Raw genomic sequence first — 27,211 nt, 5'->3', positions numbered from 1 at the left:
GCCTCAAAATAAAGAATAAAATACGTCTGTTGTAGTTAAGAGGTGGAATATCCCTGAGTTCAATCTCCAGTACAAATTTTTCTTTAAAAAATTTCAGATGCGTATTTGCTTTTTAAATATTTTTTATTGTTGCATTGTAGTCATACATCTTAATGGGGTACAAGATGGTAGAGGCATACATGCATATATTACTCAATTAGCCCTTACCCAATTCCCATTCTATTCCCTCCATCCTCCTTTCTTCTCAGGTTTGGCTTACTGATTCATATGTTTGTGAATGTACATCATGTATATTCTTTTCCCCTCTCATCACCCTCAGTTAGATTGCCTTATTTGCTCATCTATAATTTCTCCTTTGTATAGAGTCCATCCTATCACACATTTTCTCCCTAGCTTTTGAATTTTAGGAAGAGCATCCAATTTCCTACTTTTTATGACTGACTAATCTCACTTAGCATAAAGTTTACCAGTTCCACCCATTTCCATGTAAATAATGTAATTGTGTTACTCTTTATGGCTGAGTAAAATTCCATTGTGTACATATCCCACAGTTTTGTAATTTATTCATCTGTTGATGGACATCTTGGCTAGTTCCATAGTTTGGCAATGGTGAATTGTAGAGCTACGAACATAGAAACATATGCATTAGTTTACTAGTTTGGTTTCAACTCAATTGGGTAGATCCCCAGGGGTGGCATTGGTGGATCATATGGTAGATTCATTTCCCTTCTTCTGAGGATCCTCCATACTGTTTTCCAAAGTGGTTGCACTAATTTGAAATCCCACCAACAATGTATTAGAGTTCCCACTTCTCTACATCCTTGCCAACATTTGTTGTTTCATATATTTGAGTGCTTGCCGTTCTAGTTGGAGTTAGGTGAAATCTCAGAGTAATTTTTATTTGCATCTCTGGGATTGCTAATGATGTTGAGCATTTTTTCATACACTTATTAGCTATTTGAATTTATTATTTTGTGAAGTATCTATTTAGTTCTCTTGCCCAATTTTTTGACTGGGCTAATTGTTTTCTTAGTGCTGAGTTTCTTGAGTTCTTTGTGTATTCTAGATATTAGTCCCCTATTGGAGAAATTCTAGGCAAAAATTTTCTCTCATTCTGTTTGTTCTCTTTTGAGGTTTTTGATAGTTTTCTTTGCTTTACAGAAGCTATTCAGTTTAATGTAATCCCACATATTGATCCACCTTTTAGTTTCTTGTGCCTTTGAGGTCTTGTTGAGAAAGTTTTGATCTGTGCCTATGTGTTGCTGTATTGGACTCATGCCCACTTCAAGGAGCTGCAAGGTGTCTGGTCTAATTTTCAAGTCTTTGATTCATTTTAAATCGACTCTTGTGCAAGGTGAAAAAGTGGGATTTATATCCTTTTTTTGGATATCATTAACCAGTTTTGCTAACACCATTTGTTGATGAGGCTATCTTTTTTCCATTATATGTTTTTGGCCCACTTGTCAAAAAATTAATTGGCTATAAGTCTGTGGATTTGTGTCTCAATCTTATATTCTGCTCCCTTGGTCTATGAATCTGTTTTTGTGCCAATCCCATGCTGTTTTTTATTACTATGGCTTTGTAGTATAGTTTAAAGTTAGGTATTGTGATTCTTCCTGCATGATTTTCGTTGCAGAGAACTACTTTGGCCATTCTGGATTTTTTTGTTGTTCAAAATGAATTTAAAGACTGATTTTTCTATGTCTGTGATGAATGACATTGGCCATTTAATGGGTATTGTGTTGAATTTGTAGATCATTTTTGGAAGAATGGCCATTTTGGTGATATTTCTTCTGCCTATCCAAGAACATGGAAGATCTTTCCATCATCTAAAGTCTTCTTTGATTTCTATTTTCAATGTTTTATAATTTTCTTTGTAGAGGTGTTTTACCTCCTTTGTAAAGTTTATCTCTAAGGATTTTATTCTTGGGATACCCTGAGTGGAAGTTTTTCTGGATTTCTTTTTTAGTGCGTTTATGATTGGCATACAAAAAACATTCTGATTTTTTAAGATTGATTTTTTACCCTGACATTTTGCTTTTAAACGAATTTAATTTTTCTTTGTCTACTTCACAAGTGGCTAAAAAAATGGTGCATAATTTTAGAAAAGCCGATCACAAAATAATTTACCCAATTTTGAGTGACTTCTTTGTTGAGTGTTTTAATTATTCATAAAAATCTTTGGTGTTAATTTTATCTTTAGCTTTATAGTTCAACTTTCTGTGCATATGGAAATAATATATTCTTCCTGGTTATTATTCTCTCCCAATGAAAGTACAACAGAAAACAAAGTTATTTCTTTCTTTCTTTCTTTCTTTTTAGGTTCTAGTATATTTATTGGTTAGACTGTAACTCTCACATTTGCAATAGGCATGAGTTATGAGAGGCGGTGCTGTGAAAGGAGCAATTTTTAGAAAGATAACTAGTTTTCTGAGTTAGATTGTACCTCCAATCATTTCATTTACCTTGAAAATGAGATTCTGATGGCAACCACACCTTGTTCTTCTTGGAAGTAATGGTCTTGGAGACATTAGTAAAAGTGCTGCTGTCATGAACAGTGTTTCTTAGAAGAAGCAGTATACTTTGGAGATTAGTAAGGGTGCCCTTGCCAAGGGGTAGGTTCAGTAGTGCAATGCAATTCTTTGTAGCCTTAGCACTTTGGAGATGGACATTACTCTCTTGATGATACTATTTCCTTTTAACACTGGAGATCTCATTTGCCTGTTCCTCCTTGAAAGTAGTCAGGTGTCAGATATAACCAAAGTCATGTTGGTAGTAAAAGGACTTGGTGTTTTCTCTATGAATTCTGTTTAACTATGGCATAACAAGAGGCTGTCAACTGACTTTCAAAATGAGTATACCATTTGGCAAACTTGACAGTCTTAATATCTGTTTAGGAATATGCCAATTGACCTATGTCAAGGGTAGACCACTAGGGAGTTATGTTTTAACTATGTATGCAGACCAGAAAATTGTCTGTGTAAACTCTAAAACACCAAATTGTTCAGAATGCTATATAATCTAATGATGATATTGTAACAATATGCAAATGTGTCACTATGCTTATATGACACTTAATTTATTTTTCTCCTGATTAGTGAATGTGTATTTCAAGGACAATTTAAATATCTCATCAGTGTGTAAACTATATGCTCCAAATAGTACTCCCAGAAAAAATTATTATTATTATTTATTATTATTATTATTATTATTATTATTATTATTATATTTGGTACTGGAGATTGAACTCAGGGACATACTACACCTGAGCTATACCTCCAGTAACCTCATTTTTTAAATATATTTTTATTGGTGCATTGTAGTCAAACATCACAATGAAATACAAGACTTGTGAGGATAACCAAGTAGACATCATCCAATTAACCTTTATCCAATCCTCATCCAACTCCCTCCTCCTCCCTCATTCCCATGCTTGATTTAGTGATTAACTTTGATATATTTGTTTACATACATCATGTGTTTTAAAGAGATTCCATCTTCTCCCATCCCATCCCCTCTGATTGGTCACCTTAACTGCTCCTCCATAGGGCCCCTTCTTCAACTAGATTTCCTCTTATTACCCATTTCTTCCTAGTTTTTGCATATTAGGGAAGCATCTGATTTTTTATTTTCTGTGATATTTCTCTGTGTATGCTGCATTGCAAGTTCCAATCCCACTCTTGAAGGCCCTGGCACAGACCTGGCCACCTGGCAGACTCTGATCCCGGCCTCGCTGGCTCAGCATCAGCCTCACCACATGGCAGGCTCTGATCCCGGCCTCGTTGGCCCCAGCACTGGCCTTGCTTCATGGCAGGCTCAAATCCCAGCCTAACTGACCCCAGCACCGGCCTCACCCCTTGGCAAGAGCCAATCCCAGCCTTGGAGAGCCTAGCACTGACCCTGCCTCCCAGTTGGCTCCAATCCCAGCCTCACTGGCCCCAACACTGGCCTCACTCCTCCATAGTCTTCAATCCCGGCCGGAGGCCCAAGCACCGACTTTGCCTCATGGCAGGCTCTGATTCCAGCCTCACTGGCCCCAGCACTGGCCTCACCCCTCAGCAGGCTCCAATCCCAACTTCAAAGTCCCCTACACTGGCCTTGCCTCATGGCAGACTCTGATCTCGCCCTCGCTGGCCCTGAAACTGTCCTCACCCCTCGGCAGGCTCCAATCCTAGCCTCAGAGGCCCAAGTACCAGCCTTGCCTCATGTCCGGCTCCAATCCCAGCCTCACTAACCCCGACACTGGCCTCATCCCTCAGCAGGCTCTGATCCTGGCCTCAGAGGCCCCAGCACCGGCCTTGCCTCATGGCAGGTTCTGATCCTGGCCTCACTGGTCCCGGCACTGGCCTAGCCGCCTGGCAGGCTCCTATCCTGGCCTCAGAGGCCCCGGCACAGGCCTTGTTGTATTGCTGTGAATCAGGCTCTGTTCTTTGCCAATATGAGCAGGTTGTCTACAGATGTTTCCTTTTTTCTTCCTTTTTTTTTTTTTTTTTGGTGGTACTGGGGTTCCTGGAAACACTTCCACCTCTGGGCTCTACTCCCAGGAACCCACTTTTTAAAAATATTTTTATTTGGAAACAGGGTATCTCAAGCCAGTAAGGCTGGTCTCGAACCTGTGCTATCCTCCTGTCTCCACTTCCCAAGCGCGGGGATTACAAGCCTGTGCCACCACGCCCAGCGTTCTTCGATTTTTTTTTTTTTTTAATATGAGAGAGCAGTAGATGTATTTTGTGAAATGTGGGACCCCGAATAACTAGTGGCAATGAATTTTGTCTTCCCTCCAAAGGCAGAGGTTCACAGCTTCACTCCGGAGAGCAGGCTCTGCTGCTCCACATGTACCTTGGCCTCCCACTCTGCACAGAGGAGTGTGGTGGCCATGAGGGCTGATGACTCCCAGAACGCACAGTGTGGCGGTTCATCCTGGCCATGCCAGGCTCCCTCTGAAACCCCACAAACCCTTTTACCACTTTGCATGTTGTCCAGAATTTCCAATCATATGTGACAGGAGCAGTCTACTTTGTGGGAGATTTCCTCAAAAGTTCAAGGTGGACTGGATTGGATCTGTCTGCCCCTCCAAACTCCAAACTCTGGTCACCACCACCACCAAACTCCAAACTCTGGTCACCACCACCACCATTGGTGCCACTGCCATCTCTGTTCTCTCCTGAACACCCTTCCCACACAGTTTGTTTTCCAGAATTCCCAAGCATGTGCAGCAGTAGCAGTATACCTTTGAGGATATTTCTTTAAAATTATGAGGTGGATTGGATTGAATCTTTGCCTCTACCAAATACTGACCACTGCTGCTGCTGCCACAGCCATCTCAGTTTTCTTCTGAGCACCCTATTACCACAGCATGTTGTCCCAAATTCCTGAGCATGCGTGGTGGTAGCATTCTACCTCTGGGGCGATTTCTTCAAAAGATCATGGTGAGTTAAATAAGATGTCTGTCTCTCCTGAATACTGGCCACTGCCATTGCTGCTGCCTCCACCATCTCAATTCTCTCCCAAACACTTTTCCCACATTGCATGTTGTCCAGAATTCCTGAGCATGTATGGCAGTAGCATTCCACCTTTGGGGCAATTTCTTCAGAAGATCAGGGTGGGTTGGATCAGATCTCTGCCTCTCCCCAAAACTAGCCTCCACCGCCACCACCATCTCTGCTGCTGCCGCTGCGGCCACTGCCTTTCTCCTAGTTCTCCGCTGAGCTCCTTCCTTACAGATGATGTGCAGAATTCTTAAGCATGTGAGGAAGCAGTCCCCCTTTGCAGGGATTTTTTCCAAAAGTTCCAGGTCAATTGGTTACGATTTGTCTGCATCTCCTGAATCCTGGCTGCTGCCTTGGCCATCTTGACCCCTCTCCAATCTTTTTTTTTTTTTTTTTTTTTAATAAGAGAAGACAGTATGTATGTTTTGAAGAGGTTGTGGGATCAAGAACTCGGCAGCAATGAATTTTATCTCCCTTCCAGGAGCGGAGGCCCACAGCCTCACTGCTCAGAGCATGATCTGCTCTTCCAAGTGGACCATGGGCCCCAGAGCAGCACAGCGGTGCTGAGTTCCTCAGGACCCACAGATCAGCTTCCTGCCAGGTGCTGGGCTTCAAGTTATTTCTTATAATTAAAAAAATGCCACATAATAGTTATATGTCATAATGAGATTCAAAGTGATCAGTTCACATATGAACATAAAATCCTTGGATATTTTTCCTCCACATCCTACTCCTTCCCCCCTTTTCTCTTGTACATGCTAGTGTGATTAGTGGTGATACACTCAAATACAAACATGTCCTTATTTGATGTTTTCTTCCTTAAGCCTCTTTACTTCCTTGCCCCTTCCTTCAATTGGCTTCTGTTATTATACTCATCTCTTATCATTTTCATGAAGTCCTTTTATTTTCTATTTTGTTTTAGCTTCTACATATGAGAGAAAACATGTGGCACTGGATCATCTGAGCCTGGTTGCTCTCACTCCATATGATGATCTCTAATTCCATCAATTTTCCTGCAAATGACATAATTTTGCTTTTTTATAGCTAAGTAAAATTCCATTTTGTATATACACCACATTTTAAAAATCATTTCATTTGTTGAGGGTCACTGAGGTGTGTTCCATAATTCAGCTATTTTGAATTGTGTTGCTGTAAATACGGGCATGTACATGTCAGTTTAGTATTGTAATTTTAATTCTTTTAGAAAGGAGAAGAGTGGTATAACTTGGTCATATGGCGTTTCCATTCTTAGTCTTCTGAGGATTTTATATCTTGATCTCTATGGGGGTTGAATAAGTATTAGCAAGGATGTAGGGAGATTGTAACACCTATACTCCATTAGTGGTATTGTAAATTAGTACATACTACATTTCATTTTATTTAAATTATAAAAATGCTTGTCCAATTCAATAATAAAATATAGAATAAACATGTTTTTAAATGTATGTGTTTATTAAAGATTTATTGAGCATTCCCTAATGTTTTCCCTGTTTTGGAGGCTGGAGTATCTGGATAAAAGCCAAGATGATTATCCAGAAACTGAGACTCTATAATAGAGGCAGAATGAACATACGCAACCTTTGTGGGAAATATGAGAGCTGCTCAGTGGAGAAGAGAAGCAAATGGTAGGTTGGCGACAGCTTTCATAAACATGAACACTCCCATTTCTGAAAGTGAGTTGGTAAATGAGAAATAAATATGAAAAAACTTATATAACAATGCAAGGCACCACATAATAACTGCAAACTAGGTACCACACTTTATAAGTTCTGCGGATATTCAGAAGAATCAGGCTTTTTAATCTATGAAGGTTTATAGTAGGCATTATAAGAAAGAAATGGAAATTGATAAGACAAAGAGTATGAGGAAATTTAAACCAAGGGTACTTTGTCTCTAATGCAAAGTGAATGAACTCAGTGTTTTGATACTTCCATGCAAATATTGGTTCCATGCAGGAAATGTTTGTGGCAGACATTTACACTGAAGTTGTGTGCTAGGAGTCATAGTGATGGAAGAAAATTAGCAACACATTGGGAATTAGGAAGCCCTCTTTCTGGTGCAGTGATAGACATAACTATGCATGTGATATTTGTATCAGAAACTGTATTTGATTTTTTATCAATGAGATGAGACTATCTTGAATATATTTATATAAAAGCATTGTTTTAGCCCTGTAATTTTATAACAGACTTAAAATGCTTATACATTTAAATGTATAATCATTGTTTTGGAAATTAACTTTGTGCTATGTAACCATATAGAAAATGCAAAATGACCAATAATCTTTCCTCCCACCTGAGCCCCATTTCTGTGTTCTTTTTCTCTCTTACTCTGCAATTATTGACATAATAGTACCATCATTGTTCTGCAAAGTCCATATTCATCTATACTATTAATCCCCAAAATAAATGGTACCTAATTAATGAGTTGGATATAAAAATTTATTTCAACATACAGCTTCTTTTAAGTTTCAAGATGCCTTATAAAATAGCTAAGGCAGATATTAAATGCAATTTACTGAATAGAATTAGTAAGAAGATATATATATATATATATATATATATATATATATATATATATATACATACTAATTAACAGCACAGTTGAAACACAACCTGAATTTTGGAGTCCCATTTCACTTTTTCCTGAGTACATACAGCAATGTATTTATGTCAAATTTCAAAGTGTCTAACTTTATATTCTCAATAATATGAAGATTTAAAGATGTAATTCAAGTATAAGTCAAACTCAAGGGAGAATCACATATAGGTCACCCAAACTAGTCATTCTAGGAAAGGGTTTTAATTTAGAATCATTTTACTATGCTTCAATATTGTATTTACCTGAACTCTCAGGACATATTCACAGTGAACAAAGAATCCAGTTTGAATAAACCTTGGCACCTAAAGAAAAAATATGGAAAAACAAAAACATATGTTCTCCCCCAAACTAGTGAATCTTTTTAAAGGCAGGAAGCAGTATACAATCCTGAAGTTTGGTCTCATGACAGCTGGTAATCAACAGAAGCTAGCTGTCTAACTGGGGCTGGCTTTAATCTTATTCCTTTGATACTGAGCTACATTTTCAGACTCCATACCAGCTGCTCTTTCAGAAACATGCATTCATACAACATTTTTGCCTTGAGTGCAGCTACTTTCACATGCTAAGTGCTGCAAAAGCAGATTGAAATCCTTTGGAATGATGCCCTGGTGGCACACCAATAAATGGTAGGCTTCTGTTGGCGCTTGGCACATTAAAATTTATTTTGTAAACCATAATATATCCTTATTGTAAATTTTATATCTGAGTTAAAATGGTCAGTCACACTAAGATTTGTAGGTTTAGTTTTCAAAAAATTAATCAGTCTTGATAAGGCATACTTTGCTTCTGATTTAATAAAAATAAGAACATCAAAATTCTTTAAGTTTTATTAAAAAAAGCTTTATGGTCTAAACCTTCTCCAGTTAAAAATCGAGAAATTAAAACTTCTAATGCTCATCTTCATAAACTAAATATTGTAAACTGACTGATAAACAAGGAAGATAAAAACCTCTCCCTTTAGGAGAAATCACTGCTCTAGATTCTAGTCAATCTCAATTTTACTTTTCAGAAAATTTTGACAAGTGAGACAAGTTTTTGGATTATGATTTCTATGTTTGATTCTTGACCTCAAAGAAAAAATAATTTAACAAGCTATGCATCTCTTTTCCAATCTTTAAAAAGACTGTTTTCCCCTTTTGAGGTAAACAAAACCAAATTACAGTCTTTTTTACTCTCATAAATAAGCAGAATGGATTCCCAATAGTAGGTTATTAACATTACAGATAAAAGCAGCAAGACTAATTTTAGAATATTTAAAATATATTAATATTTAATATATTAACTTCTTGAACTTGCAATGAGTGACATAAAAAGTGAGTGATCTCTCTTGAGCTCACTAAAGTATAAACTTAACACTTGTATTAAAATAGATAAGACTAAGATATTATACTCTGTCTTTTAATTGACATAATGAAAGAAACACGGGGCCAACATTCTATTGTAAAATTTTATTCTTTCAGCAAATTATGGAAGAAAATTGAACAGACACAGTTTCCTTGTACTTTTTTCTGTTTGCTGTATAACTCGAAGCTAAGTAGACTTTTTTTTTTTGGACTGGAGATTAAAATTCAGGGGCATTCTCACACCCAGTCCTTTATATTTTCTTGTTTTTGAAGTAGGGTCTCACTAGGTTGTTGAGAGTTGCTGAAGCTTTTCTTAAATCTGCAATCTTCTTGTTTCAGCCTCCTAGGTACTGAGATTACAGGTGTGCATCAACATTCAGCTTCACAGCAACTTTTTATGTATTCATAATCTAGGTTAAGGTTAGAAATATTATTCATCATACTCAAGGCAATTGATATGGTAGGTCAGACCTAGAAAGGTCCAAGGATTTTCTATTTGGAAGCAGATGTAACACATTTTTTTTTTTACTTTTTTCATCAAAACTCTAAATGCTAATACATCATTATCAATATTAAGTCTAGGAGGCCAGGTGTGGTGGCGCACTCTTGTAATCCCTGTGCTTGGGACGCAGAGACAGGAGGATCGCACAGGTTCAAAGCCTGCCTCGCTGGCTTAAGAGACCCTGTTTCCAAATAAAAATATAAAATAGGTCTGGGAGTGTAGCCCAAGAGGTAGAAGGGTTTCCAGGAATCCCTGTACCACCAAAAAAATAATAATAAAAATAAAAATATACTTTAAAAATATTAAGTCTAGGGATTCTCATAGCACAGAGGATAAACATACAGCCTTAAATTAGAAGTTTTGGTCAAATTGGTGTGGATTAATTTTCACTCAGGTAAGTGATTCAATCTGGAGATCATGTTTTTCATCAGCAGAGCAGAGCAGAGCAGAGCTGCTTCAGAGGGTTGTAGTCAGGATTAAGCATTATATAATCTCTGTAATGTGGTTCCTGATAATTAACAACCCAGAAAGAAAAAGAAACATAAAAACAGTAATTTTGGGTATAGTACGTCGCAGAATTAAAGAATTCATTAAAGAATTATCATTAAAATTAAAGCTTAAACTAAGAAAGCTCTTGGAGAAATAATGGTTGAGCTAAGACTTCCTGGAGAATAATATTGAAATATATCCTTAAAATGTTAGCAAAAAGGCTAATAGCATGAAGAAGGCACTAGAGTATGAGAGGAAGAAGTATGTAAATTAATTATTGCAGTACAAAGTAAAAAAATACAGGACAGGTCTATAAAGTGCTATAGCTCACAGAAGAAACGTGCCCTATTTCAAGGTAGGATTCTCAAGTAAACTTACTAGAAGCAATCTTAGTTGGTTTTTGTATCTTAGACAGTAGATGATTTATATGCTCATTCATACTGTTCTTTTTATTTATTCTTCCCTGTTCCTTTTGCCCATGAATCAGTATGATTCACATTTTTATCTTGCCTCTCTATAAAAGCTTATATTTTTTTTACAAGTTTTGCATTTGATATTTTGAATATATAACATGTGCAATTTCTAAAAGAATTAAGAGAATAAAAATGGTCGACAATGAAAAACATTTTTATTCTTAATTACCATGTCCTAGCCATTTATTTTCAGATTTTTTTAAAATAGTGTTCTGAATATTCTTTACTAAACTCCTAAACAACCACAATGCTGCTTTTGTTCAGGGATTGCTGTTAACATTTAGAGGTAGGGCATGACAACTGAATGCTAGTTCTGCCATCTTGCTGACCTCATACATTGTAGTTTTGATTTGAATTTTTCCAATAGCTAAGAATATTAAGCATTTTATATATATATATATATATATATATATATATATATATATATATATGCTAATTTGATTTCTTTTTTGAAAAATGTCAGGTGTAGTGTCACCCTGTTATAATTCTGGCACTTGGGAGGCTGAGACAGCAGGACTGAGGCCAGCAAAGGTCTGCTGCAACTAAATAAAGGCCTTTAAATAAAAATAAATAAATAAAAATTTCTACCTGACTCTTTGAAATTAAATATACATTGTTCTAGATTGAATTGTGTCCTTTGAAAATTTATGTTCTGAAGGTTTAACTCCTAATATGACTGCATTTGAAGATAGGATGTTTAGGAAAGTAATTAAGACCAAGCTCATAAAGGCAGGGCTCTAATCTTAAAGGACTGGTGTCCTTACAAGAAGTGAAAGACCCACCAGAAATATTCTCCACATATACACAGAAGAAAGAGCATGTGAAGACACAACAAAAGGGTGGTTATTTACAAACAAGGAAGAAATGCTTCACCAGAAAATGACAAGTAATAGTCTCCAAAACTGTGTGATAAATTTCTTTTGTTTAGGACACCCAGTCTATGGCATTTTGTCATTGGTAACCCTAGATGATTAATAAGTACATGTGATACAATCATTATTGATTACTCATTTATATATTATTTTTATTAACTTGCGATGTTTGTATGTTGATATATAATATTGGTACAGTATAATAGTCCAGCATATGTACAGAATATGTACTGACCAAATAAGGGTGATTAGCATTTCCTTTTCCTTATTATTTCTCTATGTTAAGATCCTTCTTTCTACATATATATACATATATATATATATGTAGAATATATAGAGATATGTAGATATATAGATATGTAGATATATAGAGAGAGATATGTAGAATATGTATATATATATATAGAGAGAGAGATATAGATATAGATATAGATATTATGATTGTAACTAGTCGTTAACTCTAGGGAACACTGGAACTTATTCCTTCCATCTTACTGTGTTTTCACACCCATTATCCAACCTTCTTTAATCTCTTCTTCTTCACTCCCTAAACTCTAGTAATCTCCAGTCTATATTTGACAGACTTGCTTTAGTCTGTACTCATGAAAGTATGAACGTGAACATGTGGTATTTGTCTGTGTATATTTTATTCCACTAACGTCATCCAGTTTTATTTATTTTTGCCATAAAGGATAGAATTTCATTCTTCCTCATTCCTGATTCATTCCTGATTTCATTCTTCCTCATTCCTCATTGTGTGTTGATGGATTCATATTTTGGCTATTGGGAATAGTTCTGTGATAAAGTTGGCTGCATAGTTGTCTCATTAATATGTTAATTTAATTTATTTGACTATATAGCCAAACTGTATCTCATTAATATGTTAATTTAATTTATTTGACAATATATAGCCAAACTGTATATTATGGTGGCTTTATTTTCTGAGAAACCTGTATACAGTTTTTTATAATGTCTATACTATTTTATATACCCACCAACAATGTGTGAGTTTTTTTCTCTATATTTTCACCAATATTTTTATATTTTGACAATAGCATTTTAACTAATATAAGATGGTATCTAATTGTATTTTTGATTTGAATTTTCACAGTAGCTAATGATATTAATCATTTTTCATATAAATATGTTTAATTTTTTTAGAAAAAATGTCGGGTTTGGTGGCACATGGCTATATTCCTGGCACTTGGGAAACAGAGAAAGGAGGATTGAGGCCAGTGAAAAACTGCAGCAACTTAATGAAATCCTTCATATAAAAATAAACAATTTTTATCTAGATTATTTGCCCATTTTTCATTTAATTGTTATTTTTGAGAGTTTTTAATTCCATATATAGTCTAGATACTAATTTTTTGCTAGATGAGTAGCATACAAATATTGTCTCCCATTCTGTGAGTTGTCTCTTCAACTCACAGAATGAAGTTTTCTATTCAAGTCACAGAATTTTGTGAGATGAAGTTGTCTCTTCAAATCACCTAATTGATAGAGAGAGAGGTATAGAGAGAGGGAGGGAGGGAGGGAGGGAGGGAGGGAGGGAGGGAGGGAGAGAGAGAGAGAGAGAGAGAGAGAGAGAGAGAGAGAGAGAGAGAGAAGGGAGAAGAGAGAGGAGAGGGGGAAAAGATTTATATTTTTAAAACTTTAACTTTTAAACTTTTTCTTTTTTGTATTGTTATTGGTGCACTGTAATTATACATCACGGTTAGGTTCAAGGTCATACAAATATGCACATGTCTTGGTGGTTTCCTTCAGCTCCTACACTGCTACCCACCCTTCCCTGTATATGATAGTGATATTGGTAGTTATACTTTTGGATATGGACATAGCATAATTTTAACTGTTTCTTTTTTTAATTTTTATGTGTATCATATTGAAAGTGGCATCCACTGAGACTGTGCTTGGTTTCCTCTCCTCACCCCACTTCCTTTTCCCCCACTCCCAACAATAAGTATCCAGGTTAACATGCTACATTCATAATTTTACATATTTGGATATAGCTCCTCCATTAATCAACCTCAGCCTTTTCTCTCTCATATCTTTCCATTCTAGCTTTCCTGAGGTTTCCCCTCCAATATCTGGAGGCCCTCTGGTATTCCTAATAGTCCCTAGTTTGGGCATATTAGAGAAAACATATATTCCTTCTTTTTGTGTGCTTGGCTGATCTCACTTAACATAATGTTCTCCAGGTCTTTCCATCTTCTTCTGAATGATAAGATTTTTTCTTCTCTATAACTAAGTAGAATTCCATTGTGTGTATTTTCCATAAATTTTCAATTCATTCATCTGTTGATGGAGACATAGGTTGGTTCCATATTTTTCCTATTATGAATTGTGCTGCTATAAACATGGGTATGCATATGTTACTGTAGTAATCTGATTTCAACCCCTTTGGAGAGATACCCAAAAGTGGTATAGCCAGGTCATATATTGGATTCATTCCCAGTTTTCTAAAGAATCTCCACACAGATCTCTATCGTGGCTAAACTAGTTTGCACTCCCACCAACAGTGTAAAGGAGTTCCTATTTCCCCACCTCCTTACCAGCATTTGTTGTTATTTGATTTCTTTATGTTTGCCACTCTGATTGGAGTTAAATGGAATCTCAGTGTAGTTTTGATTTGTATCTCTCTAATGGCAAAATATGTTGAACATCTTTTTATCTATTAACCATTTGTATCTCTTTTTTGTAAAGTATCTATTCAATTAAATTGCCCATTTCTTGATTGGGTTATTTGTTTTTCTAGTATAGAGTCTTTTGAGCTCTTTGTATATTCTGGATATTAGCCCTTTATTAGAGTGGTGTCTGGTAAAGATCTTCTCTCATTCTATAAGCTTTCTCTTTAGGTTCTTGATGGTTTCCTTTGATGAGAAGAAACTTTTTAGTTTAATGCTATCCCACTCGTTAATTCTTGCTTTAATTTCCTGTACTTTGGAGGTCTTGTTGAGAAAGCTACTGCTTATATGTATATGTTGTAGTGTTGAGCCTATGCCCCCTCTAATAACTTCACAGTCTCTGGTCTAATTTTTAAGTCTTTTATCCATCTCAAGTTGATTCCTGTGCATGGTGAGTGGTAAGGATTTAGTTCCATCTTTCTACAAATGGATAGCCAGTTCTCCCAGCACCATTTGTTGAAAAGGCTGTATTTTTTCCAGTGTATGAGTTTGATCCCTTTGGCAAAGATCAACTGACTATAGGTGTGTGGGTTTGTTTCTGTATTTTCTATTCTGTTCCACTGGTCAGTATGCATGTTTTTCTGCCAATACCATGCTGATTTTACTACTATTGCTCTATACTATAGTTTGACGTCTGGGATTATAATGTCTCCTGCTTGTTTTTTATTGCTGAGGATTGCTTTGGCTATTCTGGGTCTTTTCTTCTTCCATATAATAATCATGACTAATTTTTCTAGGCCTATGAAGAATGTCATTGTTATTTTGATAGGAATTGCATTGAATCTGTAGGTCACTTTTGGCAGAATGGCTATTTTGATGATAATTATTCTGCCTATCCATAAGCAAAGGAGATCTTTCCATCTTCTGAGGACTCCTTCAATTTCTTTTATTAATGTTTTATAGTTTTCATTGTAGAGGTCTTTTACATCTGGTTACGTTTATTCCTAGGTATTTTATTGGTTTTGAGGTTATAGTGAATGGAATTGTTTTCTTTATTTCTTTTATTGTGGAGTCATTGTTGGCATATAGAAAAGCAACTGATTTCTTTAGATTGATTTTGTATTATGGCTAGAGCAGGAATTTGTGGTTTGTGCCAGTGGCCCATGCTGGTGTCAGAGGCTGTACCACGTCCGAAGCAGGTCACTAACAAGCTCGGGCTTTGTGCAGTGGATCTTGCAGTTCAGAGTACTGGATTCCTTCAGCTGTGGTTCCTGCTTCTGTTTTAATCCATGAGCTTTATTTATTTTGTCATGATGCTGCCATCTCAGTAGTTGAACTTTATTTGTTTCAGCTACTGAGATATGTTGCATCCTTCAGTCACCATTTTTAAGTGACCACTTACCCGTTTCTTTCATCATCCATCCTTCTTTGTCTCTTCCCCAACACTCTCTTTTTTTAGTGAGCATTATTTTTTACTTTTTTTAAAAAAATAAGATCTTTTAGGTTGGGTCATATATTTGATTTCACAGCACATGATTTCTCATGGTCTCATATGATCCTTTTTCATGGTATTGATTTCTGTATGATAATCCTTATTTTATTCCTTTTACATACTTAGACTTTTCCTTTTATTAACTTGCATATTATATTATAGATTGAGTTGTGTTATCTCTTACCCCATATTTATGTTGAAGCTCTAACCACAATGTGACTAGACTTGGAGATAGAGCATCTAAATATGATACTTAGGGTTTAATGAGGTTATGAGGGCAGATCTATAATCTTCTAGAAATTGGGCCTTATAAGAAGAGGAACAGACATTGGATGTTTCTTCTATTTCACATGCACACAGCCAAATGGTAGCTGCCCCAAAAGTCAAAAAAGAGACTGTAGAATGAGAACTAATTTGCTACATGATCTTGGACTTTCCAACCTCCAAAACTATGAAAAATAGTCTTCTGTCACTTAAGTCAGGTGTGTTGAAATATCTTGCTATGGTATCTCTAAGATATTCCTGTTTTGTATCTTCTAATAAGCTTGGGCTTGAACTGTAACTTATCTGATATCATAGTTTTACTCCTGCTTGTCTTTGAGTTACTTTTGGCATGGATTAGCTTGCTCCAGCCCTTTATCTTTAGTTTATAACTATCTTTACTTGTAAGATGTTTATTGCATCCAGGAGATAGATGGATTATTATTTTTAATCCATTTAGCCACCTTATGTCTTTTTATTTGGAGGTTGAGTTTATGTTCAGTGTGATTATTAAGAGATGGGTTTTAATTCCTAACATCTTAAGATTTAACTTCTACTTGATGTACTGTTTGTTCTTCTTTGCTTACTTGTTTGCTGGGTAGAAATTTTTATTTCTCTGGTTCTGGAGTGCATTATTTATTCTTTGCAGTTAATTTATTGAGTATTTTCTCTAGTGCTGGTTTGGAAGACATAAATTCCTTCAGCGTTTGTTTGTCATGGAAGAATTTTATTTTCCTAACTTGAGAGAAAATTTTGCTGGGTAGGAAATTTTTGGCTGCAAGTTGTTTTCTTTCAGAATTTGGAATATGTTACTTCAGGCCTTTCTGGCTTTTATGACTTGGTTTGGAAAGTCTGGAGTGATTCTAATTGGTTTGCTTCTGAATGTCATTAGGTCTTTTGTTTTTGTTGCCTTTAAGATTCTCTCCTTGGCAAGGTGAACCTTTTCTCTGATCTTATCTAAAGAAGGTTATGTAAGTTTCTTGTACCTGTGTATAGACCTCCTGTTCTATGTTTGAAAAATTTTCTGAATTGAAAAAAAATAAGAAATTGGGTGCTCTCCCTAATATGCAAAAGCTAGGGTGAAGATACATCATAGGAGGAACTCTAGATAAAGGAGATACTACATATAGATGAGCAAATAAGGTGACCTGAGGGGATGAGAGTGGAGAAGAGGGAAATTCTCTAATGTTCATGATGTAGATTAACAAACATACCAAAGTCAATTACAATTACTAAGCCAAACATTAGAAGAAAGGAGAGGGAGGGAATGGAGCGGGAATTGGGTAAGGATTAATTGGGTGATGTGTGCATATATTCCCCCACCATCTTGTACTCCATTAAGATGTATGACTACAATGCATCAATAAAATGTTAAAAAATTAAAAAATAAAATATATGTTTAAATAAATTTTAGACTCTGAGAGTAGTTTACATCTTATGGTATTTTTGTATACTTATCAGAGGAGCTATTAAAATTTCTTTTCACTTATAAGTTAAAATTATAATGTGGATGATTTGATAATCTCAAGCACATTTAAGGTAAGTGTTCTTAACTTATTAGGTTTTCAAGGTTCAGTGATTAAATTTATAAAAAATGAATATCTTTACTGAGTGTTATAAATTATTGTAATAATCACAATTAGAATCATTGAAATAAAACAAAATAAAATAAATTTATATGAACTATTTAGAATGAAGTAGTCTGTGAATAGAATGTAAATTTAAATTAACATATAGCCTATTTTAAAGAAGATTTATTTGTTGGTATTCATTGTAACTAGAAAAATTATTAAGAATAAATGGCCTTTGTATTTTCAGAGACTAATTATTTATATTTAATAATATTAAGACTATCAGCAGGATCTGTATCTGTTATAAGTGAATATAAATAAAATTTTGAATCCATAAATAGAAAATATCAAATTCAGAATGAATTAAATTTATTATTCATGAGTAAAATAATGACAAGATTTTCATTAGTTATTATAGCATGAGACCCAACCTGCTGGTTTGAACACATAGGGCCCATTTTTTTTTTTTTTTTTTTTACTGCAGAGATGAAAATTGGTGTTGGCAGATGAAAAGAAGCTGATTTCATTTCAATAACAAAACTAACTGCTAATTATAAAAAATAGATTCTAAGATACCAGAGGGAGCATTTTTCACCAGCCTTATGAAAAGAAGTGCTAGACAATACTCAATTAATAAAGACACCAAGATATGGCCTTTCTTCTTGCATTCTGTTAGCTTAATATTAGTTATAGAAGAGAAAACCCTGAAGTAAAGCCTTTCTTTTACTGCATGCATATTTACTGTTGTCTTTGTAGAATGGGCATTTTTTTCCATACTAGTTTTTGGTATTTTGGGTATCTTTTGCCAGCCTTTTGAATTCAAAACTTTATAGAAAAATAAGGAAAGAATATGTAGATTGAAAGGGTATAGGGCTGAGACTAGTTAAGAAACAGACATGTTTAAGTTTCCATAATACAAACATAATAGACATAGTATAAATAAACATATAAAAGATAAATATGTATGCACTTTATTTAACTGGAGAATAATATTTTTAAAATGTTTGTAGGTCTTATAATGACTGGCACAAAAAAGTTATAGAGGTCTTTTATTTATTTATTTCCTCATTTATTCATCTACCATTGGTATTAATCTTGCTTTTAAATTATAAAACTTTGCTTTAATATTCTATTCTGTTTTCTAACGTTATTAAACCATAGACATATCTAAGAAAATAATTTACATTTTGGTTCATTTTCATTTCCTAGTTTATGGATATTTGTTGACATTTCCAATATTTTAGTAAATGAAGCAAAAGCTGCATAAAAATTCTATTGGTGATTAAATTTTACTGACATCTTTCCTCCAAAGATATATGTGTTAACAAAATAGCTACAAAAGTTACAGATGAAAGAGAACCAATAACCTGTCACTGAGATTTTTATAAAAAAAATTTGTATTTCTGATTAAGTCTTCAGATTTTCAACATGAAAGTTTCTCAGCCTGTTGCAATAGAAATGGAGAATGGAATCATGGTACTTTCTTTTTCTCAGGAGGAAGTCAGTTCGTAGTAAAAACCCATGCAGTTTTCAATGATTTATTAAGGACAAAATCTATTGAAGAAACTTTAAATTAACATTACAGCCACTTAGAAAAACTTTTAGAGAAAGAAATTAAATTGAATAGCATGTGTTAATTTATCAGAGTGCAGGTGAGAACAAAAGATCCCTAGGGGATTATGAATTTGGGAACATCCTACCTACCTTTGGCTTTCAACATGAAAATTTAAAGCAAAATAGGAACAAGTCTGAGATAAATGCTCACAGAATATAAATTTGTTTATTTATGCAAAATAGAAGACATGAAAAAGGGCATAACATCTTAACATGTCAAGAATGAGAGAAATGCTAGAAAAGTCTTAAGAGTTAATATTATAATTATCTTCCACTAGAAAATAAAAATGATAATTTTTAAAAATATTATAACAGAAATGTTGGCAAAACTTTGAAGGTGGGAAGAGGCAGAAGATTTATTCTTTATAAAAAAAGGTAATGGAAGCCGGGCGTGGCGGCTCACGCTTGTAATCCCTGCACATGGGAGGCGGAGACAGGAGGATGGAGCAAGTTCAAAGCCAGCCATGCTGGCCTAAGCGACCCTGTTTCCAAATTTAAAAAGTATATAAAAAAAAAAGGTCTGGGAGTGTAGCCTGGAGGTAGAAGGGTTTCCAGGAATCCCACCAAAAAAAAAAAAAAAAAAAAAGGTAATGGAAATGGCTGGTTCAACACTGATTGATTTCCCCATATGAATAACCATCCAATTTTATGCTTTAACAGGAAAGAGGGGGCAAGGTTTAAAGTCAGAATGTGCCTACCTTAGGCCTTTTCTCAAGGACTATCACATGTGTTCCCAACTGTGTGCACTCTCAACCATGCCAAGTTAAAAGTAGGAGGATTATGCCTAAATATACATTGAAAGCATTCAAAGTGATGGAGAATGGAGTTGCCAATTGTGCAGTCAACTTGGGTAAAATAGGAAGCATCACTAGAAATATTTTCATTCAGCCAATATGTAGTCAAGTGCCTGCATTGTGCCACGTACTTTGAGAGGCAGCCAAATATAATGGTCAATAAGAAAGAAACCAACGTTGCCTCTTGAAATTTATATTTAAAGAAGATCTTTGGGTTGTCACAAAGTTAAACTATATCAAGGCTAAGTCCCTTTTAACATTACATTTTATCATATATTAGATATTACTACTTGTTTCACTAGTACATACGGGGAGGGAGGAGGGATTATTAAAGTGGGATGTGAAGGAAAGTACATGAAGAGCTCTGTGCATGCATGTGTGCATCACATCATACCTTAGAATGACGCACAATTGCAATACACTATTAAAAGTATGAAAATTGATCACAATGTAATTGAATCATTGTACAATGATAAAATGGTATTAGCTTCTTTGTTTGGTAGCTTTATCTATTGTCATTATGGAATTCCTAATAAAGAGTAGACTTTGTCCAAAGTCCCTTTAATATAAATACTAGTGCTTCCCAGAGTCACAAAATAGCACTTTGAAGACTTCTCTGGGATGTTTCCATTGCTCATGTCCAAATAGAAATCTGTACCTTGAGATTTTAACTGAACCAGTCCTCTGAGAGGTAGTACACCTTCTCTACAGAGAGCAAAGGAACCTTCAAAATCCCCTTGTTTAGTGGGTTCCTTATAGCAATTAAAAAAAAATAATGAAACTATCTGATCAAATTGAGAAACAGCTGAGACTGGACAAACATTAACCCGGCCATCAATAATTCTTTAAGATAATTGCATTTTAATCTTCATGCTCACCAATTTTCTTCTGCATAAGTATTTGAAAACTTAATTCATTTTTTGCCTGGCATGGTGACGCATGCTTGTAATCCCAGCATTCGGGAGGCTGAGACAGGAGAATCGTGGTTAGCAGACAGCCTCAGCTACTTAGTGAGGCCCTCTGCAACTCAGTGAGACCCGGTTTCAAAATAAAGAATAAAAATAGGACAGGGGCATAGCTTGGAGGTCGAATGCCCCTGGGTTCCATCCCAGACACGCAAAAAAAAAAAAAAAAAAAAAAAAAAAACCAACAACAACAACAAAAAAAAAACAAAAAAAAAACTTTATTTTCTTGATAGAATGAAGTGTTACCAAATGTCTGATAGATTTCTCATTCTCACTGAAAAGTAAATATATTTATATAATGCATGTAATATACCTTCACCTCTACATTTAGTTGTTGATGCCTAATCCCAGCTATGTGACAATCTGCCTGGAGTAGGTGAATAAATAAACTCTGTTACCTTTAGACAATAGAATGTTACTCAGCGCCCAAATAAATAAACCAGCAAGCCATAAAAAGACACAAAGGAAGATCAACTTTGTATTACTGGTTGAAAGAGTTCAACCCAAAAGGGTCACACACAGATGAATGGATTATAAAACTATGGGATATGTACACAATGGAATTTTACTCAGCCATTAAGAACAAAATTACATCATTTATAGGGAAATAGATGGAACTGGAGAACATTATGCTAAATGAGATTAGTCAGTCACAAAAAGTTAAACAATCGGATGCTCTTCCTAGTATGTGGAAGCTAGGGAGAAAATGGATCATAGGAGGAACTCTAGACAAAGAAGGAGAAACTAAAGATGAACAAATTAGGTGACCTATCTGAGGAATATGGGAGGAGGGAAGGGGGGAAATTTCCTAATGTACATGATGTACATTCATAAGCATATCAAAGTCAATAACAAAGTCAAACATGAGAAAGAGAAAGTGGGGAGGAAATAGGGTGGGAATTGGAGAAAGGTTAAATGACTGATGTGTGCATGTATGTCTCTACCATCTTGTATTCCATTAAGAAGTATGGCCACAATGCACTAATAAAATAATTTAAAAAATTACAAAGGCCACACACTAATTCCAACTATATAACATTTTCAAAAGGAGAGATGATGCTTTTGACTTTTGTTTCACAATTTTGGTCACTCAACATTTTGCAATCTTTGTGAATGATACCTCTAACAGAATGGCATTTTGGTTTCTTGATTTCTTCTTTCCAATAAGCATTTTCTTTACCCCACCCACTCTCACAGTCAATAATCAGGACTATTTTTTTCTTTTCCCCTGTCTTTAGATGAATCTCACTGGAAAGCTTTACATGGGAAACATATAGTGTTTTCTATTCAAAATACTCTTCTGGTGAGGCAGCAAGGCCTGCTGTGCACAATAGCGGGTTAGAGATTCTCCTTGACAAGTTCAGACCCTTTAATCATTGAAAACATGGAGCTATCAAGTTAAAGTTAGTAGCACAAAAAACCCTTTTTAAGATGTTTATCTTTTATTCTTATGATTTATGTAGTCAACAATCCCCCCTGTTGCTCCTTTATCCTTGGTAGTGTTATTATTCTACAGATAACAACTATTTTCTACCTATTCATGACAAATTTCTTCTTTTAGTTCCCTCTGAATCTAGCTAACCTGTTGTGCCTTGTATTTTAATTGACCACTATTAACATTTCTTTCTTTCTGCTTTAATCATTTTTACTTGGGAAAACTAAACTCAGTAAAACCAAACCAAACACCAAGCTTAGGCAAACTGCCTTTTCTGTACCAGCACTCAACCAACTAAACCATATTCTAGAAAACCACCCAGCTGGCCCTCTGGAAAGACTGTGCATAGAATTCAATAACCCACATCTTCTGGGCCCTAAATACAGTTCCACTTTCTGAATATGTTTCCTTGGCCAACTCATTTTGGTGGTGTCTACAATGTTGGAAGGACAGATGGGAAAAAAAAAAAAAAAAACTTAACATGAAACCTAACATGAAAGAGGAAGCTTTGGGTAGAAGTTAAAAAAATAACTAACTAACTAAATAAATAAATAAAATACTTGCATATATTAAAGGTTCTGTGTTTACTATTACTATTTTGATATATATTCCCACGTTAAAACTATTTATATTCCCACTAGCAACATATGACAGTATTCTCTTCTTCCATCTTGCCTGTATCGGCAGGATGTTAACAATTCATTTCATTTTTCCCAATCTGATAGATACAGAGAGTACTCATTTCAATTTACATTTTCTATATTAATAGTGAAATGAATTGCTTATTAACATATTTTTCTCATCCTTTTTCCATAAAGTCACTTTTTATTCTTTTACAATTTTGGTTATCTCTTTGTGTGCTAGTGAATACTTTTTTTTTTAGATAATTCTATGCAAGAGGTCATAGATGAACGTTAGCAACAGAGCCCATGCTCTTTTCCTTCCACACATGGCCCCACTTATTCCTAATAACCAACTTATTTAGTAATTACTTTTAAAACTTTTTTATTGATGCATTATATCATGTATGTCTCTACCATCTTGTATTCCATTAGGATGTATGAGGACTTGTTTTTCCTTTCTTATAAGCTGTAAATATTTTCTCCTTGACACTGATATTCTATGTTGATTATTTTTCTTTTATGATACATAAATCTATATACATTACATGGTTTATTGATAAGTATTTCTCATATGATATAACCATATCATAGCTTGTTTAAGAATTTTTTTTATCACAAAGTCACAAAACGATATTTTCTGTGTTCTTTTCACTTCAAAGATTTTTTTAAGAGAAGTTTTTGGTTCATAGCAAAAGGTAAAGAGATTTCCCACATACTTACTGCTCTCACACGCACATATCTTCTCCTATTATAAATATTCTCTTTCTACGTGGCACATTTATTTCTATTGATGAACATGCATTGACAAATAATTATAACTCAAAGTCCAAGGCTTACTTGTGGTGTTCCATAGTTTATAGATTTTAACCAATGTACAATGAAAACTATTGACAACTATTCACCATTACAATATCATACAGAAGAGTTTCACTACCATAAAAACTCTATTATTTTCCTGTTTATTGTTCTATCTTTATAACCCCTGGCAATGACTTATCTTTTATTCTCACCATTGTTTTCTTTTTTTGGAAATGTTATATAGTTGGGAGTCAGACAGTGTGTGGCATTTTTGGGTTGGAATCTTTCATCTAGTAATATGCATTTGAGCTCCCTTAGTGCCAATTTATGGCTTGCTGGTTCATTTCTTTTCAGTGCTGAATAACATTCCGTTGTTTATATGCACCACAGTTTATCCATTCACCTACTGCAGGTTATCTTGGGTACTTTCAAATTTTAAAAATTATGAATAAAACCACTGTAAACATCCATGTTAAATGTTTTTGTGTGGATCTAAGTTTTCAAATCATTTGGATAAATAACCAAGGAGTAAAATTGCTGGATCATATGTTAAACTAGGATGAGTTTTGTAAGAAACTGTCAAAACTCCTTCCCTATTAGGCCCTCCCTTTTACATTTCTACCAGCAAGAAATTAAAGTTTCTTTGGCCTTACATCTTGGCCAGCATTAATTGTCTGTATTCTAGAATTTGAGGATACAGTCTAATTGCTGTCTTTGGTTGTAATTGCATTTCTGGGATGATAAGACTTGTATCTTTTATATGCTAATTTGTTGTCTGTATATCTACTTTGCTGAGGTGTCCTAGTCTTTTGCCTGTTTTTAATCAGATTGTTCATTTTCTTGATGTTGAAATTTAAGATTTATTTTTATATTCTGGGTAATAATTTTTATTGGATAAGTTTTTAAGTATATTTTGCTTAGTCTATGGCTTATCTCCTCATGGTTTTAGCAGTAACTTTTTAAATTTTTTTGTACTGGGGATGGAACCCAGGGGCCTTCTAACTCTGGACAACACTTCAAGACCTATTTTATATTCTTATTTGGAAACAGGTTCTCTAAGTTGCTGAGGGCCTCACTAAGTAGCTGAGGCTGGCTCTGAACCTGTGCAATCCTCCTATCTCAGCCACCCAAGTACTGGGATTACAAGTATGCACCATCACACTAGTCCTTGACAGTAACTTTTGCAGAAAATTGCTTGCTTTTGCTCCCAGTACCTCTCCACTCCCAGTGCTGAGGATTGAACCTAGAACTTCATGCACGCCAGGCAAGCACTTTATCAATGAGCTAAACCCCACTCAGAGAAATTTTTAATGTTAATAAAGTCCAGCTAATCTATTATTGCTTTCATGCTCTGTCTTGGTTCTATATATAAAAAGTCACAATCCTTCCTAGAGATATCTAGTTTATCTACTATGTTATATTTCAGAAAGTTTTCATTTTGTTTTATGCCAGTCCTGAGCCAATTTTGGTAAAGAGTATAAAGTCTGGCCTAGACTGTTTATTTTTCTTTTGCATGTGAATGTCCAGTTGTTTCAGCAACATTTGTTGAATATTCTCAACATTTAATTGTCTTTGCTTCTTAGGCAATGACCAGTTGGTTATATTTATATGGGTTTCTTTCTGGGTGTAAATTTTCACATTAAATTTTTATGTCTTCTGTTGCATCTGCCCAAATTAGTAGAATCTGTTAAGAATTTCCTTTACCTAACATTCTGGTAATTCCAGCTTAATTTTTGAAGTTTGAGTTAAATTCTGTTTTGGTCTATCTGGTGAGTGGTACCTATAGTTTTTTTTTTCATTCATTGTAATTGTTAATTAGCTTATTAAGTTAAAATATTTGTCTTTCATTTCAAATGTCTTTCACTGGGACATGGGTATACTTTGCTACAAATATAATTTATTTTACATGCAATTATAGTTTTAGTTGACTTATTATTTAATAATAAAAATGAACTGTTGATATATAAACCAATGTTGATGAATTATATATATACTATGCTTTGTCATAGAAATCAGGCTCAAAAAGCTGCATATACTATGTTATATTCTGAAAATGACAAAATCAGGCATAAGAAGCAAATTAGATTTTGTCATAGAGTTATGGTAAAGTTGCTAACTAAAAGCAGCAACAGGAGAAATTTTGAACCACAACAAAACACAAAAACACAAAAACCGTGGGTTCTTGTCCTGAGCTAAGGATAAGTATACAATAGCCCGGACTCTTGCTGAAGATTTAAAGAAGTTTATTAAAAAGATAGAAATACAGGAGATAATTACAGCCCCATGCCATGGCATGGGGAGGGGGGGTTTGAGTGAATGCCCCACCCAAATTTTGAAATGAGATGAATCTGGTCTATCTATATGTAGAATATATGCATTTTTCAAAGCTATTAGAATTGTACCCTAAAGATATGTATGTATTTCTAAAAATCTTATGGCTTTTGTCATTTTTAAAAATATATTTAAATTCTTTTTAATTTCTATTTTTAGAAGTTTTAATTGGTGCATTGTAGCCATACATATTAATGGAGTAAAAGATGGTAGAGGCGTGCATATACACATCACTCATTTAGCCTTTCCTCAATTCCCTCCCCTTCCCTCCTCATGTTTGGCTTAGTGATTGACTTTGATATGTTTATGAATGTACATCATGTACATTAGGGAATTTTCCTCTTCCCCCCTCAAATCTGTCCAAGTTAGGTTTCCTTATTTGCTAATCTAAGGTTTCTCCTTCTTTGACCAGAGTTTCTTCTATGCTCCTTTTTCTCCCTAGTTCTTATTCAGCATTATGTTTCTTAAATAGGTAAAAGTTATGACCATTAAATAAGTGCACTAATTTTTAAAAGATTTTATTGGTGCATTGTAGTCATACATCTTAATGGGATAAAAGAATTGTGTAGACATACATGCACACATTACCCAATTAGTCCTTACCCGATCCCCACCCCATTCCCTCCTCAACACTCTTTCCCATGCTTGGCTTGGTGATTGACTTTGATATGTTTGTTTAAGTACATCATGTGCTTTAGAGAGTTTCCCTCTTCCCCCGTCCCATCTCTTCAGTTAGGTCACCTTATTTGCTCCTCTATAGGATTCTTCATCTAGAGTTCCTCCTGTTACCCATTTTTCCTTAGCTTTCGCATATTAGGGCAGCATCCAATTTCTTCTTTTTTTGTGACTGACTAATCTCACTCAGCATAATATCCTCCAGTTCCATCCGTTTCTCTGTAAATGAAGTAATTGTATTTTTCTTTATGGCTGA

The sequence above is a fragment of the Muscardinus avellanarius genome, assembly GCF_963383645.1.
Source record: "Muscardinus avellanarius genome assembly, chromosome: 12".
NCBI lineage: Eukaryota > Metazoa > Chordata > Mammalia > Rodentia > Gliridae > Muscardinus > Muscardinus avellanarius.
Note: the sequence above shows the minus strand (reverse complement) of the source record.